This window comes from Mixophyes fleayi, chromosome 1 (assembly GCF_038048845.1).
Source record: "Mixophyes fleayi isolate aMixFle1 chromosome 1, aMixFle1.hap1, whole genome shotgun sequence".
Lineage (NCBI taxonomy): Eukaryota > Metazoa > Chordata > Amphibia > Anura > Limnodynastidae > Mixophyes > Mixophyes fleayi.
Genome location: NC_134402.1, coordinates 373256164 through 373269057, shown reverse-complemented (window position 1 = coordinate 373269057; position 12894 = coordinate 373256164). Strand labels below are relative to the sequence as shown.

The 12894-nt window shown below is 46.7% G+C and overlaps 1 protein-coding gene across 9 annotated transcripts in view; it reads left to right on the top strand.

Moving 5' to 3' along the window:
* Positions 1-6979: 6979 nt before the first annotated feature.
* Positions 6980-12894, top strand: part of CSNK1G3 (casein kinase 1 gamma 3) — a 92450-nt gene continuing 86535 nt past the window's right edge. For 2 of the 9 annotated variants that reach the window (XM_075179061.1, XM_075179018.1), the window contains exon 1: positions 6980-7475. The gene's annotated coding sequence lies outside the window, so the exon portion shown is untranslated. Of the gene's footprint in view, positions 7476-7891; positions 8032-8112; positions 8144-12894 lie in introns of those variants that run through there. The other 7 variants (XM_075179088.1, XM_075179078.1, XM_075179026.1 and 4 more) reach the window with 6 other exon arrangements.

Genomic DNA, 12894 nt, shown 5'->3' with positions numbered 1-12894 from the left:
GCTTGATAAATTTACTCCTTTGTTTTGAAGGTGACTGGCTATTTCTTATATTACGCTCATTAGCATAGAAAGGATTCAATTTGGCCATGTTAGTCTAGGAATAAAGCAGCGCTAATTGTATTGCCGTTAATATGGTAATTTTAACTTGGATTTTTGCTTGCGGCCCCGAGGTCTGTGAGCAAACATCAGTGTTAAAATTACCATATTAATGGTAATACTGCGCACTTTTACCGTAGATACGGTAATAACGCGGCTGAATTGGCCCCTATGTATGTTATTTTGTTTCTTTACCGTACATATTCTATACACAACTGATAATATCATCAGAGGACTACCATCCACTGAATTGTTTATGAACTGACAGAAATCATTGGACTATCTGTAAAGGACTGCGTTTAAGCATTTCTTCTTCATCCACTCTGGGGGACACTGCTACCATGGGGCGCATGGAGTTGGGACTTAAATAGTTAACAAGTTTGCTGCTGACTCCTCCCCTCTGCAATCCCACAGACCCAAGTTTTTGTTTAAGTGCCCAAGGAGTTGGGCTGTGTTTAGCACTGCTTAGCAGTACTTGCTGCTTAGGTTTAGATTTTATTATTTTTATTAGATTATTGGTATGAGTGTAGGTGAGGACGTTTTCTGGTCTTTCTTCAGGATGGGATAGAGATGGGACGAAGACTGAGTTCTTTGAAGGTTCAGGTCTCTGCAATTTCTATTTTCTTTCAGCGCCAGTTGGCTTTCCTCCCTGACGTTTGTACTTTTCTTCAAGGGGTTATTCGTGTTCAGCCTCCCAACGTTCCTCCGTTGGCCCCGTGGGATTTGACTTTCGTCATTGAGATTGTTCATCGGCCTTCGAACCCCTGAAGTCGGCTGATCTGCGTTTCTTGACGTGGAAGGTGATGTTTTTGCTGGCCATTGCATCTACTCAATGTGTGTCGAAGCTTGGAGCGTTGTCCCGTAGGGGTCTTTATCTGGTGTTCCATGAGAAAAGGACGGTTCATAGGGCTGTACCTACTGTGTGGTTCCTGGTTTTTATTTAAATCATGAGATAGTGGTTCCGGCCTTTAGAAAAAGGATTGCTCCTTCTGGGCCTTCTTCCTCTGTTAGTCTGGACGTGGTCCGGGCTTTACGGGTTTATGTGGACAGGACTTCTGCTGGTTGCAGGACTGACTCTTTTTGTTCTTTTACGAATTTCATAGGAGAGGTTGGGCGTCCAACAAGCAGACCATTGCTCGTTGGATCAGATCTATGATTAAGCTTGCTTATGTGTGTAGAAATCTACCTGTGCCTCAGGTTCTTACGGTGCAATCTACCTGTGCGGTGGGGGCTTCCTGGTCTGCTTGCCATGGAGCATCTGCAGAGCAGCTGGGTAGGGTGGCAACCTGGTCCTCAGTTCATACCTTTACAAGTTTTTGCCAGTTCAACATTTTTGTGTCTGCGGACGCCAGTTTCAGCCGCAGTGTTTTGCGAGCTAGTAGACCAGAGAATTCCCTCCCTTAGGGACCACTTTAGAAGGTCCCCATGGTAGCAGTGTCCCTCAGAGTGGATAAAGGAGAAAAAGATTTTTGTACTTACGTTAAATCTCTTTCTCCGATTCCATCTGGGGGACACTGTGTTCCCTCCCTTTTGCTGTTCTACAGTTAGTTGTGTTGTGTTTCTTGGGACTTTAGTATTACTGAGGTCTGTGGGATTGCAGAGGGGAGGAGTCAGCGGAAAACTTGTTAACTATTTAAGTGCCAACTCCATGTGCCCTCATACAACCTCATGGTAGTAGTGTCCCCCAGATGGAATCGGAGAAAGAGATTAAACGTAAGTACAAAAATCTTCTTTTGGTTTACATTGCTGTAGAAGGTATAAGATTTTTTGTTTAGTGCCTGTTAATCATACTTACCAACTTGACAAAGTTGGTTTCCGGGAGAGGTAGACGTGATGAGGGTGGGGCTCCAAAATGCGCCTCATTTTGGGCCCACCCCCGTGATGTAATGACGCAAACGCTTTATTTGACAGCGGGGGGGCCAAATGCCGCGATTCAAGGCGTTTGGGAGCTAATTCTGCCCACTTCACTAGGAAGTGGGCAGATCCGGGATATTGCCACACTCTCCCGGGAGTCCGTAAGACTCTCGCAAAATGCGAGTCTCCCGGACATTGCGGGAGAGTTGGCAAGTATGCTGTTAATGATATCTTTTTTCATTTTTTAACATGTAGAGATGTGCCCAGTGCCCGTGAAGAGGGCAAAGACTTCCGCCATCGCTGTTCCCCTGGTGGGGATGAAGAGTTCCCGGATGGCTGAGCCCCACAAGCGGGTGAAGGAAGAAGTCACTTACCCGTCCAGCGCTCCAGCGGCGGTGAGTATATCTTCTTTCCTCCAGCTCCTGTCAGCGGAGGAAGGATGAGCCAATCAGGGCTCACCTTTCTCCGCTAGCTAATCAGCGACCGGATACACGAGCCAATCGCGGCTCGCGCCCGGCCGTTTGAAAGATTGGCGCCGCGGCGAGCCAATCAGTGCTCGCGGCGGCGCCTAGTGATGACGCCGCACCGGCGAGTATATAAACCGCCGGCCGGCGCCATCTTGCCAGAAGTTAGTCGGTGGCAGAGAGGGAAGGACGTCATGGGACGTCCGGAGCGGCGGACCAAGAACAGAAGAGAGCATCCATCAACAGAGCGCCGGCAGGGAGTCCTTATAAGGGCTAGGAGCGACCCTGCCACTGATAATCACTCACCGCGGAGGCGTCAGTGGGGAGCCCTTGTAAGGGCTGAGAGCGCCCCCGCCTCCAGAGCAGCAAGAAGACCCGCGCCGAAGTGGAGAAGAACCGGAAAAGAAGAGGAAAACGGCGTGGCAAGCTGAGTTTCCTGCGCGGAGCAGGTAAGTAGCCTCAGTGTTAGGTCGGGCACTAGGCCCGTGGCCACGGTCAGGCACAAGGCCCGTGGGGACAGTGAATTAGGGGCACAAGGCCCAGGGAACTTGGCAATAGGCCCTTGTTGAGTAGTGGGCCAGTAGGCCATAATAATGGTAAAAGGGCACAAGGCCCTGTTAGCTAGTTAGGTAGGGGGGCTCAGAGCCCCAGGTGTACAAGGGCACAAGGCCCTTAGGTAGGTAGTGGCCTAGAGGCCGTAGGAAGGCCACAGGGCCTAAGTAGGGACTGATAGGCCATAGGCTGTGGAAGGGCACAAGGCCCTAGTACGGCGGTTCCCAAACTGTGCGCCGCGGCGCTGTCACAGGGGTGCCGCGATCGCCTAGAAAAAAAAAAGAAAATAGAAAAAAAAAAAAAAAAAAAAACAACTTACCCATCATCCAGCGCCGGATCCTCCTCCTCACTGACTGCCGGGGGCGTGACCTCATCATGTCCGGCAGTCTCAGTGAGCAGCAGCAGAAAAGACGTCAGGGAAGAAGGTAAGTGAAGGGGGGCACTGAGAGACACACTGAAGGGGACAGATAGACGCTGAAGGGGACAAATAGATGCTGAAGGGGACAGAAAGATGCTGAAGGGCACAGAGAGAGGCTGAAGGGGACAGAGAGACGCTGAAGGGGACAGATAGACGCTGAAGGGGACAGAGAGACGCTGAAGGGGACAGAGAGAGGCTGAAGGGGACAGAGAGAGGCTGAAGGGGGACACAGAGGGGCTGAAGGGGACAGAGAGAGGCTGAAGGGGACAGAGAGAGGCTGAAGGAGACAGAGAGAGGCTGAAGGGAGACACAGAGAGGCTGAAGGGGGACAGAGAGAGGCTGAAGGGAGACACAGAGAGGCTGAAGGAGGACAGAGAGAGGATGAAAGGGGGACACAGGCTGAAGGGGACAGAGAGACACTGAAGGGGGACAGAAAGAGACGCTGAAGGGGGACACAGAGAGGCTGAAGGGGACAGAGAGACACTAAAGGGGGACACAGAGGCTGAACGGGGCACAGAGCGACAGGCTGAAGGAGGGGGACAGAGACGCTGAAGGAGGGGGACAGAGAGACACTGAAGGAGGGGGACAGAGAGAGACACTGAAGGAGGGGGACAGAGAGAGACACTGAAGGAGGAGGGCAGAGAGAGACACTGAAGGAGGAGGGCAGAGAGACGCTGAAGGAGGGGGGATAGAGAGACACTAAAGGAGGGGGACAGAGAGAGACACTGAAGGAGGGGGACAGAGAGAGACACTGAAGGAGGAGGGCAGAGAGACGCTGAAGGAGGGGGACAGAGAGACGCTGAAGAAGGAGGGCAGAGAGAGACGCTGAAGGAGGGGGACAGAGACGCTGAAGGAGGAGGGCAGAGAGACACTAAAGGAGGGGGACAGAGAGAGACGCTGAAGGAGGGGGACCGAGAGAGACGCTGAAGGGGGTTCAGAGTGAGATGGCGAAGAGGGGGACACAGGGTGTGAGATGGCGAAGAGGGGGACACAGAGTGATATGATAAAGGGGCACAATGTGATGGTGAAGGGTTCTAAATACATCTTACGTCATTTTGACCCAACTACTTAAAAAACGGGACTGCCCGGTAATTATTTTTGCTTAGGGGTGCCTTGGAAAAATTATGGTGACCCTAAGGGTGCCTCGAGCTGAGAAAGTTTGGGAACCACTGCCCTAGTAGATAGCTAGGGAGGCCACAAGGCCTAAGTAGGCAGGGGCTAGTGCCCCTAGGTAGCAGGGCACAAGGCCCTAGGCAGCGGGCTCAGAGCCCTGAGTTAGAGAGGGGGCTAAGGCCCATAAATACAGCACAAGGCTCTGTATGTAGCTGGGCAGAGGCCCATGGTGTGTAGGGCATAAGGCCCTGGTGGTGTGACAGAGGCGTGAGAGCCTTGTGAGTGTAGGCGCGGTCCTGTGTGAGGTGAGGACACTAACGCTAGAAGGAACAGTAGAGCGGAGGCTCCTGTTGGTGCTGTAGCAACCGGCCGGTTGGCTAACAGCTGTGTGCTCTGGTGAGTAGCGTGCAAAGTACTGTATTACTGTATTTATTTTGTCTGTGCGGCGAGTATTGTCTGTATTACTGTATTTTTGGGTGTGCTACATAATTGTTTCCAGGTGCAAGACGTCAGGCCCCCATTAAAGGTAGGCTCTTGTTTCCTGTGTTGTTCTGTACTAACCCGTACTGTGGGGACAAGTGTAGTCACCAGCTTACACATAGTCAGGGAAGAACACACATAGTTTTCCCGTCCCGTAGGTCCCTGGGGTCACACTGCTTTCCAGAGGGGGTGACTGAGTGAGTCAATGGCAGTGCAGCACAGCTCACCGCAGTTCCAGGGGCGGCCTGTGGTTCTGGTTTAGGTCCCCCAAGCCCCAGTTCCGTGCAGGTTATCTTGTGGTTCCGGGTGTAAGGACACATGTTCGATACCCGGGTACAGGCAGTCGGGCGGTTCAGTTTCGATCGGCTGTTCTGTGCGGCATTCGGCCCCCGGGTTAGTGGGCTATTCTATTGAGCCTCAGTCGGGCCTGGTGCAGCCGGTCCTTAGGGTCCGTGGGTGACCCAATAGTAAGGAGACAGTCTCTTTGGTTAGACCTGGGTGAGGGGGTTAGGAACCACCCTCTGGTATAGTCCGTGAACACCGGCTGGTGTTCTCCGTAGTGCTTAGTGAGTAGTTCTGTTAGTGCACCACACCTAGTTAGTCATAGTTGTTTGACTTAGTTGCGTTGCCGACCATTAGAGCGTTGTTAGGGTCGGGTCGCTGTTGTAGTTAGTTTAGCGTTGTGGGTGCACATCTTAGTCTCACCGAGAGCGCAGAGGGAGGCTGTGTGTTCCTTGTCATCCGCAGGTGTCGGGGAGGTGCAGGAGAACAGGATCGGAAGCGGGAGTGTCCCGGTGAGTATCACACTCGATTCCCCCTTTCGGTTAGGCCCTCACCGAGTGCTGTGCGAGGTACTTGAGGCGGGGCTGTTCCTGGTCTCAAGTGCCTGTTGTCCCCCGTGCCTTGGCGAGAGCAAAGTGAGGAGGCGGCAAGTGAGCTTGGACTGAGAGTGTCCTTGTTCATTGCCGTGTTCTCGGACAGCCCTTTCCTGGTAGGCACGGCCGTAATCTCTGTCTCTTTCTTAGTTGGACGTGGTTGGAGGTGACAAGGGTTGCGGTTGCTGATCTGCTGGGATCGAATCGCAGCTGGGATATCAGAAGTAGACTGGAGGTGACCATCGTTTACAAAGTAAGTTCTTCTGTGTTGCGTCTGTCCTGTTCCCCGCAGGCGCGTTACAAACATGTAAGTGGGGTATGGTGTAAATCCTGATATGCATTACAGACAGCCACATATAACTCAGGAGCACTGGCTTCAGTTGGGGGCAGTGACTGAAATGGTTAACAAAAATATTTTCTGTACAGTGCTGTGGAATTGGTGACACTCTATATATATATATATATTTATATATATATACTAAATGGTGATAATGATTATGCCATTGTGAGTGTGCTGTGTGTACATTGGAACACGAGGACGGGTTTATGTCATACTTTGCTAGTGCTATGTAAAAATGCCTATGTGTATGATAAGAGTGAGGAGGTTTTAAATGTGTATTTTTTCACGCAGTTTATTAAAATAATATTCCACAAAGAGAGAAAAAGAGCTGCGAAAACAGAAACTAGACTTTTATTAGGTAACACGAAACGAAACACAATGTATTATATAGAGGAGGCTGATGAAACGTCACAGCTCTGTCACGGACACGATGAGCTCACAAGCAATGACACGCGGAGCCATCCCCTATGAGGTGACTGCTTTAGCTCTGTCCCTATTGGACAGCTCCAGCTGTCTAAAACTATCCCGCCCTCCCTGGGGAATCCCCCTGATTGACAGACTCATATGGCCAATCCTAAAACTAGTAGATGACTAAATCCCGCCCTTTATATAAACGTCACCTAGGGATGGAGAAGTGAATAAAAATACACAGCTATCTCTTCTATCACTGTTTCATGCTTTCAGTTGACCACGCCCCTATTCTATCATCCTCGTTTTCTGACGGGCTAAGGCTAGTGACGCCACTCAAAACTTCTCATATGATTGGTGACATTTCTATGGGAAGTGGGCTGGACTTCTCGGCTCACCGTCTCTCACACCTTCTGTCGCCGCCTGGTGGCGTCGCGGTAAAGGGAGGGGTTGCGATCACTGTCGTTGCCAATTCGTCCAGCCTGGGATACGGGGGGAATGGGCTGAGTGCGGTCACCCTCGTCCACTGTGGCCCTGTGCTGTAACGGAAGAGGCGGGCCAGGTGTAAGGGGGGCGGCTTCCGCTGCGCGTTCCCCTCTGACACGGAACATTTCCCTCCAGTATGTGTGTGTGAGATCCCTCCTCCTCTGGCCATCTTTATTACATTCATTACCGCAAGAGAAGAGCGAGCCGGCCCTGCCTCTACCGACACCCTGCCCGGGAGAGCACGCATCATCCACACTGACCGGAGCCACCGCTGCCTGCGGGAGACGCGGCGGCTTCGGGATACGGTTACAGGACACCACGTCATCTGAACCCCGGTACATGATCTACTGCCCCAGCCAGGACCTGTTATATCAGCCACTGGCTCCTAGGTGGGTAGCTGATCTCCTGTCAGCCCGTCACTGGATCCTTCTATGGCCGAGGGGATACCCCACATTACCCTGTAATGGGGTGGGGGCGGCAGGAAGCGGGGACTCCTCCTGTATCCCTGCAGTATCCCCAAAGGGACGATCCTGGGCTGGCTTCCTGTTGTGACTTATTCCCTTGCAGCCAGGCCAGCTGGGGGTTGGGCACATGGATGTGGTGTATTAGTAGGTCTGGGGAGAGCTGTGGCAGAGGCTTAGGAAGTGTATGAGAGTTGCTTGTTTTCACTTTATAGCTTGTGGGTTCACTGTCAGGTCACAGTGTCTGCATGTCCTTGTATGTCACTTTCTGTCATCCACCCTAATTACTTCGTTTTGTTTTCAAACCGTGGATCATTGTGACCTCATGAGTAATATGACGTCACGTACCTTTGTTATTATCCACCAGCTCGGCATGCGGTCCTGGCTGATTAAGGATCTATGCTGCTGACAAACATGTAACTTACATCATACTGTCACCCCCCCTTGTGCTCTTATCTGGATGTAGTGGTTAATGTCAGGTCAGGTAGGTGGTGGTGTCCTCCTTTTGTTGTTAATAAGTATATCGTACCAGAGGCATGGCTAACGCTTAGGTGTATTTTTTTAGGTCAAGCTTGTTCCCATGATAAAGTTTCAAGGTATGTTGACATGTAATTTTTTTGCTTAATTTGAGTAAAGAAGAATAATGTGCATTATTACGCATGGACCAACAACTTATTTTTCCACTTACTAGTGAACTTGCTTTATGTTTTCTTATAGTTGGTAAGTCATTTGGGAAAATCACTTATACTGATTGTCATAAGACAGTATTGGGGGAATCTGCCATTCTTCAAATCTATTTATATATATATATATATATAATATATATATATATATATATATATATATATATATATATATAAAATAAAAAATAGTATCTTCTTGCTTAATATTGAGATTATGTATTCTGTATTGGGCCAAATAAGAACACTTCTGGTAATATGAAGGGAACATTTCCCTCAAGGTACCAGGTTTCTCCATTTATTTATGTTATTATTGATTGTTCCCTTTCAGAAGGTTTTAGTCAGGTGGTCAATAGACAGTTGATGCCTGTGCACTTTACTTGTCATCCCTTTGTGTACAGGGTAATTTGATTTGTAAGTAATAAATTGTTAATGATCTTTCCTTTCAGATTCACATAATTTCATGAAATGTTATTGTGACTGGACTTTTTGTTTAGGAAACAATGAGTAGACTTAAGCAAAATGTTGCAGTCTAATAAAATCCAAAAAGGCTAGAAATGTCTCTTTGCATTTTAGTGTACTTTTTATATCCATCTACATTTATTACCAGATATTACTGTTCTCACAGATGTAAAACTCATTTATAGCAAACAAAATGGCTTAAACATTTTTATGTGGATTGCAATTTGCTATTGATATGCAAACTTCTAAACATTTGTAGTTTAGTTCATCTTGAAATGCAGGTGCAATCTGAAGTTATTTTCTCTCCTCTGGATTTACTTTTGTAAACTGACGGTTTGATGACACAAAAAATGGGCTGGTCTCAATTTTGAATTCAAATCCAGCTATATTGTGATTATGTTTAGTGAATCTGGCAAATGATTGTTAATTTCTCCAGGCCTTTACTTTTCTGACTGGCATGTCTAATTTAAAGCATTGGATGGAAGTTGCCATGGAGACTTGTCTTGGATTGGCTGAACTGCTCGCTGTGTTCTGTTGAAAATTTTACCTAGTTGGTTATGATTTGCTGACAACCTGTCAGATGTTTAATAGTTGACGAGCAAAAACATCTATGCATGTCGCTAAAGGGGAGGGCAGAGGCAAAAGGGTGGTGTTTGAACATTAAGGGATCATTCACAACGATCCACGTTTTGTTTTCGTGCTTTTCCCATATCCATTGCATAAAAATCACATTAAAAACAGGACCAATAAGAATCGGTAGTGCTGTTTCCGCTACTGCTTTCGGAAATTTTAATACTACATTTAAAACTTTATAATACAGCTACAGCTTGACCTATTTTTCATGCGTTAATGGGATAATCAATACAATTTATTATACTTTTAATGTGCAGTTTCGGAAATGCTCATTTGTAAACCCACCCCTAATAAGTGCATTATTGTGTTTTTTTTTTTCCCATTTGAACAGTTCATATCTGTGAACAAGCCCAAAAGACCACCTACCAGCACGTCCAGTCTTTATTACACTATGCTAAATTACAATGTAAGGTAAAACCAATTGGTAGTCATCTTGGGTGCATTAACATAGTAAATGGATATTCATTCACCAGTTATGCATTACACATGGGTGCAGGTCACCCCCTGATTTAGTGCTTTCAGGCTAACTAGTCCTGCCCTCCAGTAGCTTAGGGAGATTATTTGTATTTCACTGGTAATGGAACGTCTCTACAGTAAGCTCTGTGCTTACCAAAAAGGCAAAAGAAAGAAACATGTACTGATGGGGCACTCAGTGGGTAGTGTTGTTTCACAATAATATTAAAACATTGTCTTTATTTATTCTCTTAAAATAAATATAAAAAGTGTTCCCATTGTTGTCCTGAGTATTACTAGTAGCGAAATATTAAAACCAAAGGGATGAAAATGATAGACTGAATTAAGTAATTATCATAAAATGGTAGCAATGCCACCAGGCCTCGCTGTGTATATATTCACACAATATATTGATTTGTATAGATACCAATGTGTGACTTGTTAGTTTCAGTTTATCAATTAGTTCTTAAATTGTGATCCTCATTAATTCTCAAAGATATAATATCCACCTGTTTTGTCTTGTCAATTCTTTACTCGATACAATAATCACATATGGAGAATGTCAAAAATAATTGTTTAAAGGTACATACTCCTAAAAGATGTAATAGTATCAGGTTATGCTAATGTCTGATCATTGTTAACCTTACAATCTATGGTGAACAGATTCTCACCTAAGCGTTGTCAGTAGTAGCGCTAAATGAGGCATTAGTTCTGATTAAAATTAATTAAATTGTATAAATATAAACAGCTAATGCTGGTAGTGTTAGAGAACCTGTCATTATTGTATGCAGCAATCTCTAACAGGCTTCATTAGCGGACATAGAGGCAATATAAAGTTCTTGTTATCAGACTAAATATATACCTCTTCCTCTATATATTAGGAGTCAGACCCCCGTATTATTAATATGAGAATTAGTCTTGAACCAACATGAGGTTATCGCATTCATACACAGCGAGGTGAACGCCTAAGCTCTGTGCTTCTTACATAAGTCAAAATACACCTGTCGCTCCCTCTCGTTCTGGCAGTCTTCAGCTCATGTCAGTGATTTTCTGGGAAAATCTGCATAAATATGTCACAGGAGGGGGTGGTTTATAAAGAAATGCTAAATTACGTCAAATGAAGCTTAGAACTTAAAAAATCTACACAGTAAGGCTGGGTACACATTACAGAAAATGTCTCCCGATGTGATATCGTTAATGATTTTACAAACAACTGAAAGTCACTGCTGCCCTCTCCCTCCACCGTCGCCACTGCTGCCCTCTCCCTCCACCGTCGCCACTGCTGCCCTCTCCCTCCACCGTCGCCACTGCTGCCCTCTCCCTCCACCGTCGCCACTGCTGCCCTCTCCCTCCACCGTCGCCACTGCTGCCCTCTCCCTCCACCGTCGCCACTGCTGCCCTCTCCCTCCACCGTCGCCACTGCTGCCCTCTCCCTCCACCGTCGCCACTGCTGCCCTCTCCCTCCACCGTCGCCACTGCTGCCCTCTCCCTCCACCGTCGCCACTGCTGCCCTCTCCCTCCACCGTCGCCACTGCTGCCCTCTCCCTCCACCGTCGCCACTGCTGCCCTCTCCCTCCACCGTCGCCACTGCTGCCCTCTCCCTCCACCGTCGCCACTGCTGCCCTCTCCCTCCACCGTCGCCACTGCTGCCCTCTCCCTCCACCGTCGCCACTGCTGCCCTCTCCCTCCACCGTCGCCACTGCTGCCCTCTCCCTCCTCTTCTTCTGAACAGGGCAGAGGGAGAAAGATGCTGCGCCGCATACAGGTTTTGGTGCCCCCCCCCCCCAACCCTGCTTACAGTGTTCTGCCGGCCCTGCGTAGGAGTGTGCACACTAATGCAATGTCGGACCTAACAGTCATTTGTCGTGTGATTGGCACGGGAATCGCATGAAATACCTGTAGTGTACATGTCCTACCATGACTGGTACATGCACTTTAACAGACAGATGTGTCAGAGGCAGGCTGTTGAATGTTATTCCTTTTATGATGTTTACAATGTAGATATTTTTCCCATTTAGTTTAGTTGTACGTTGGAGTCCATGCTAGAGAACTTGTCAGTCTGTTTTGTCATGAAGTAGATGAGTGTAGTAAGAAAGTGATGCTCCTTTTTAGTATCATTGTTTATCTTTTATAAAGCACTAATATGTTATGATACAAATAAATTACATACACTAATGACATGAAATAGAAAGATGGCTCTGACCAAATGGGCTTACAATTTAAAATGTGTGGGGAACAGTAATGCATTAGGTAGTGGAATAACCATTGTAGCAGGTGGTGAGAAAAGTGTAGGTAATGTAAGACAGAAGCATCATTAGGCACCGATATTTAAGCATCCATTGGCGACTCTAAGAATAAAGCTGTTTGGTGCAAAATTGGATGAATAGAGGCAGAAAGTAATTCTCGCAGTAATTCGAGAGGTCCCTTATAGACATGTAGTATTTCTTTGTCTCCTTGTTTTCAATACAAAACATTGATTTGTTATAAATTACATATAATAGCCTATGAAAGAAAAAAAGATTACATGTATTGACCAATATGCTATAATTCATTTAAACAGATGTTGGTACTCTGTAATCCTTATACACATAGTCAGTACACATCTAAAATCCTACTCTGCCAACATAATTTTTCCTCCAATAAAATGTGCGTACAGATTTACATGACTGGACTTCTGCTGCAGTCAGTGTTGTATTTTGGATTAAAAATTTTTTTTTTTTTTTTTAAATATTTTATAAAATAAACTATAGTATTTCTATTTGGATTTATAAGCCATTGGTGACATTGAATGAGGCGAGAGACGCTGGAAGGTGGAGACAATAATGTAGAAATGTCTGGATGAATAGTATGTTTTATTTTTTTGTGTTTAAATGTGATGTGAACACATTTTGCAGATTGCATGGGATAGTAAAATGCCTATTGATGTGTTTTAGTCATGGGCTGTTCCCAATGCAACCTATTGTATTGGTAGCGCATGTTAACACATGTGAAGTAGGTCATGCCGTATTGTAACATTTTTAAATGCAGGCTTAGGGTATATTTACTAAACTGCCGGTTTGAAAAAGGGGAGATGCTGCCTATAGAAACCAGGTTCTAGTTATTTCTTTAGCACATTCTAC